The sequence below is a fragment of the Triticum urartu genome, unplaced genomic scaffold (genome assembly GCF_056163025.1).
Source record: "Triticum urartu cultivar PI428250 unplaced genomic scaffold, HENAU_Tu73 scaffold2, whole genome shotgun sequence".
NCBI classification, from domain to species: Eukaryota; Viridiplantae; Streptophyta; class Magnoliopsida; order Poales; family Poaceae; genus Triticum; species Triticum urartu.
This window is the reverse complement of record NW_028260368.1, coordinates 15,299,797-15,305,717: the sequence shown is the minus strand read 5'-3', so window position 1 is coordinate 15,305,717 and position 5,921 is coordinate 15,299,797. Positions and strand designations below refer to the sequence as shown.

Sequence of the window (5,921 nt, the reverse complement as noted above, 5' to 3'; positions counted from 1 at the left end):
AACATATCTTTTTCATAGATATTTAGAATGAATATGTTCCCTATGGTAACTGGGTTCATGAGTTATGGTCAACAAACAATACGTGCTACAAGGTACATAGGTCAAAGTTTCATAACTACCTTATCCCACACAAATCGTTTACCTATAACGATTCACTACCCTTATGAAAAATCAATTACACCAGAGCGTTTCCGAGGGCGAATCCACTTTGAATTTGATAAATGTATTGCTTGTGAAGTATGTGTTCGCGTATGTCCGATAGATTTACCCGTTGTGGATTGGAGATTTGAAAAGGATATTAAAAGAAAACAATTGCTTAATTATAGTATTGATTTCGGAGTTTGTATATTTTGTGGCAATTGTGTTGAGTACTGTCCAACAAGCTGTTTATCAATGACTGAAGAATATGAACTTTCTACCTATGATCGTCATGAATTGAATTACAATCAAATTGCTTTAAGTCGGTTACCAATCTCCATAATGGGAGATTACACAATTCAAACAATTAGGAATTCGTCTGAAAGTAAAATAAACAAAGAAAAATCTTCGAATTCAAGAACGATTACTGATTACTAAACTTTGATTTTGTCTTTCTGTTATAAAAATCTAATAATTCTTTATTAAACTTTAAAATTAAACTATAAAGAAAAACGAAAAACTACTGCTTATTGGAAATTATTTCTTATTTTAAATCAGACTAGATTTTCGTGATATAATATAATTTATAACTATAAGTTTATACACAAAAAAATACCCTAATCCTTTTTTCCTTCCTTGAATCCTTTAGTTTTAGTCAGTTCATGAAAAATTTTATACTATTAATTTCTTTTTATCCATAATGGATTTACCTGGACCAATACATGAGATTCTTATGCTATTTGGGGGATTTGTTCTTCTACTAGGGGGTCTAGGAGTAGTATTACTTACCAACCCCATTTATTCTGCCTTTTCGCTGGGATTAGTTCTTGTTTGTATATCCTTATTCTATTTTTTATTAAATTCCTACTTTGTAGCTGTCGCACAACTTCTTATTTATGTGGGAGCCATAAATGTCTTGATCATATTCGCTGTAATGTTCGTAAATGGCTCAGAATGGTCTAAAGATAAGAATTATTGGACTATTGGAGATGGGTTCACTTCACTCGTTTGTATAACTATTGTTTTTTCACTAATGACTACTATCCCAGATACGTCGTGGTATGGAATTCTTTGGACTACAAGATCAAACCAAATAGTAGAACAGGGTCTCATAAATAATGTTCAACAAATTGGAATTCATTTAGCAACCGATTTTTATCTTCCGTTTGAACTCATTTCCATAATTCTTCTAGTTTCTTTAATAGGTGCAATTACTATGGCTCGGCAATAAGAAAACTTAGAAAAAGTACAAATTATAAGAATTGCAAATCTAAAATAAATAACTAAAGAATCACAATTTTGATTTAGTAAAATCCATCTACTGCCAACAAATACCTCCTTTTTTTTTTTTTTTTTTTTCTTTTGTTGTGTAATTGTTCTATTGTAATTAATTGAATCGGTTCAATTCTTGCCCTCATATTGAAATGAATCGAGATTGATAAGGAGTTAGTTAATGATGTTTGAGCATGTACTTTTTTTGAGTGTCTATTTATTTTCGATTGGTATCTATGGATTGATCACAAGCCGAAACATGGTTAGAGCTCTAATATGTCTTGAACTTATACTGAATTCAATTAATCTAAATCTCGTAACATTTTCTGATCTATTTGATAGTCGCCAATTAAAAGGAGATATTTTCGCAATTTTTGTTATAGCCCTTGCAGCTGCTGAAGCCGCTATTGGACTATCCATTCTTTCTTCCATCCATCGTAATAGGAAATCCACTCGTATCAATCAATCTAATTTATTGAATAATTAGACTTTTGAATAATTAGACATAGAATCCTCTAAACAAAGGCGCACATATTAAAATAAATAGAAATCAATACTATTTTCTTAGTATTATTTGAGAATATCCATTTTTTTTAGTAGATTATTGCATAGTATTCTTTTTCACTTAAATGAATTTTTGTATTTGTAATTCATTGATATTGCAATTTGAATATTGCAATAATTTATATTGAAAAGACGATAGCCAATTTATTGGCTAATTCGAATTCGTCTGTACAATTCGTAAAATTCTTTCTTATTTCTTATTTATTGTTGAAATCCAAAATTAAAGTCTCTTGGCTCTCTTCACGCTTTCTCACAAACAGATTAAAAAATAGATTTTTTTTTTTGAAGTTTGGATAAACCATTGCTTCGTCTGGTGTCTACAATACATATGACTCATTATAGTACTAATTTCATTTTTACCAGATCGAAAAATTTTATGTTGAAAAGAAAAATTTATAGATCCAATGTCACATTCCGTAAAAATTTACGATACATGTATAGGATGCACTCAATGTGTACGAGCTTGTCCAACAGATGTATTAGAAATGATACCCTGGGATGGATGTAAAGCCAAGCAAATTGCTTCCGCGCCGAGAACCGAAGATTGTGTGGGTTGTAAGAGATGTGAATCTGCCTGCCCGACAGATTTTTTAAGTGTCCGCGTTTATTTAGGGCCTGAAACAACACGTAGCATGGCTCTATCTTATTGATACGTTACAAAAAACTTCACTCGAATCGTCTGATTCCTCTTTACCGAAGAAGCCTGTGCTCGAAATAATCGAGCACGGGCTTTTCTGGTCAAAACGTATCTTGTCTTTATCACTTTATCATGAGTTATTTTCCTTGGTTAACAATACTTGTTGTTTTGCCGATATTTGCAGGTTCATTAATTTTCTTTTTACCTCATAAGGGAAACAAAGTCGTTAGGTGGTATACTATATCTATTTGTTTATTAGAATTCCTTCTAATGACTTATGCGTTCTGTTATCATTTCCAACTGGAGGATCCCTTAATCCAATTAAAGGAGGATTATAAATGGATAGATGTCTTCGATTTCCACTGGAGATTGGGAATCGATGGACTTTCATTAGGATCTATTTTATTGACAGGATTTATCACTACTTTAGCTACTTTAGCAGCTTGGCCAATTACACGGAATTCGCGATTATTCTATTTCCTGATGCTCGCAATGTATAGTGGTCAAATAGGATTATTTTCTTCGCGAGACCTTTTACTTTTTTTTATCATGTGGGAGTTAGAATTAATTCCTGTTTACTTACTTTTATCCATGTGGGGGGGGAAGAGGCGTCTATATTCAGCTACAAAGTTTATTTTGTATACTGCAGGCGGTTCCATTTTTTTCTTAATCGGAGTTCTGGGTATGGGCTTATATGGTTCCAACGAACCAGGATTAGATTTGGAAAGATTAATTAATCAATCATACCCTGCAACCTTGGAAATACTTTTATATTTTGGCTTCCTTATTGCTTATGCTGTCAAATTGCCGATTATACCCCTACATACGTGGTTACCAGATACCCATGGGGAAGCACATTATAGTACATGTATGCTTTTAGCGGGAATATTATTAAAGATGGGAGCATATGGATTGATTCGGATCAACATGGAATTGTTACCTCATGCTCATTATCTATTTTCGCCCTGGTTAGTAATAATAGGAGCGATCCAAATAATCTATGCAGCTTCAACTTCTCTTGGTCAACGAAATTTCAAAAAAAGAATAGCTTATTCCTCTGTATCTCACATGGGTTTCATAATTATAGGAATTGGTTCCATAACCAACATTGGACTCAATGGAGCTATTTTACAAATATTATCCCATGGATTTATTGGTGCTACACTTTTTTTCTTGGCAGGAACCGCTTCTGATAGAATGCGTCTTGTTTATCTCGAAGAACTGGGGGGAATATCTATCCCAATGCCTAAAATTTTTACCATGTTTAGTAGCTTTTCAATGGCTTCTCTTGCCTTACCAGGAATGAGTGGTTTTGTCGCAGAATTAGTAGTATTTTTTGGACTAATTACTAGTCCAAAATTTCTGTTAATGCCAAAAACACTAATTACTTTTGTAATGGCAATTGGAATGATATTAACTCCTATTTATTTATTATCTATGTTACGCCAGATGTTCTATGGATACAAGCTATTTAATGTTCCAAACGCAAATTTTGTGGATTCTGGACCACGAGAACTCTTTATTTTAATCTGTATCTTTTTACCAGTAATAGGAATTGGTATTTATCCAGATTTTGTTCTCTCCCTATCCGTTGACAGGGTAGAGGCTCTCTTATCCAATTATTATCCTAAATAGGTTTGCTTTTTTTTACTCGTCTGCTCTATTAATGCAGAAATAAGTAAAAAAGTATATAATGCAGAAATAAGTAAAAAAGTATAATTAGATCTATCTCGAATTTTTGAGAACCCTTTGATAAGGCGTTCAAGGGGTTCTCAAATAAAACATAAAAGTAAAAACCTTCATTTCATGAAGGTTTTATTTTATGTAATCATTTAGGTGTTAATGTAAACGAACCATAACTATGTAAGCCTATTCCTAATAGATTTATACCAAAATAACAAATCCAAATTATAAGAAATCCTATCAAAGCTATAAGTGCAGAATTCGTACCCTTCCAATTTGGATTTGTTCTACTATGTAAATAAATTGCGAATATGGTCCAAGTAATAAATGCCCAAGTTTCCTTAGGATCCCAATTCCAATAGGATCCCCAGGCCTCATTAGCCCATACTGCTCCACAAAGAATACCTACGGTTAAAAGGGTAAATCCTAGGCTAATGACACGATAACTCCAAGAATCCAAACGCTCCGTTAATTGATATTTGTAATAATTTGGAAATGAAGGGACAGAGGTTCTTTTTAAAGCACTTCTTTTTGCATAAAAATATTTAATATCACTAAAGAAAAATGTTTTATTTAAAACATTTTTTTTCTTTTTAGAAAAGAAATGGAAATTATTTCGAAATCTAATGATTAGAATAGCGGCAGATAATAAGGATCCGCACAAAAGAGTTGCATAGCTTAATAACATCATACTGACATGCATCATTAACCACTGAGATTGTAGAGCAGGTACTAGTATCGTGGATTGATGCATTTCAGTTAAAAGACCCGATGTGGCAAAGCCTTGCGTTAAAATAGTACTTGGCGTAGTTATTGTGCTTAAATCATTTTTAGAGTTCTGTATTTTAGGAATGGTATGAAGAATATACAGGGCCCATGAAAGGAAGATCAATGACTCATATAAATTACTTAATGGAAAATGTCCCGAGGAAGCCCAACGAGAAACTAAGAATCCTGTTATAGAGAAAAAAGTAACTATCATTCCTTTTTCTGACGAATCGCGTAATCCTCCAAGTTCACGAACTAATAAGGTTATAAAATGAATCGTAATCACAATTGAAATCGTTGAGAAAGAGATATGAGTTAGTATATGTTCTAAAGTTGCAAATAGCATAAGGGGAAGGTCCCATTACAAAATTGTAAATTTCGAATTGATTTCTAATCTATTGTATTCTTTTTCAAGAATGCCGCCACTCGGATTCGAACCGAGATGCTTGAGCACTGCTTCCTAAGAGCAGCGTGTCTACCAATTTCACCATGGCGGCTAACTTCAAATAATAGGTAACTTAAAAGAATAATAGCTATTATCTTGGGAATCGTCGATATTGGGAAAGTCCATAAAATTTAGGAACATTAGAGTTTTCATTAAAATAGACTTCGTTTGGTAGTATCGTTTCCATTTTTTTTTTTTACAATAAACTCTTGCTTTGCCCAATAGAAACACAAACACTGCTTGAAAGAGTTGGAACTTCTTTTTTCTAACTTGCAATTATAGAACTAATTTTTTCTAATTAATTTCCCCTTTACATTTTGAAAATTCTTTCAATACAATGAAAAAAATCCAAAAGGGTTTCTATTTAATGATGAAATTAAAATAAAATGGATAAATAGAAAAGGCTTTTTGGAT

At 32.5% G+C, this 5,921-nt stretch overlaps 1 non-coding gene across 1 annotated transcript; it reads right to left on the bottom strand.

Moving 5' to 3' along the window:
- Positions 1 to 5,479: 5,479 nt before the first annotated feature.
- Positions 5,480 to 5,559, bottom strand: TRNAL-UAG (transfer RNA leucine (anticodon UAG)). The gene has a single exon. It is a non-coding gene; the product is annotated as a tRNA-Leu (tRNA).
- Positions 5,560 to 5,921: the final 362 nt, after the last annotated feature.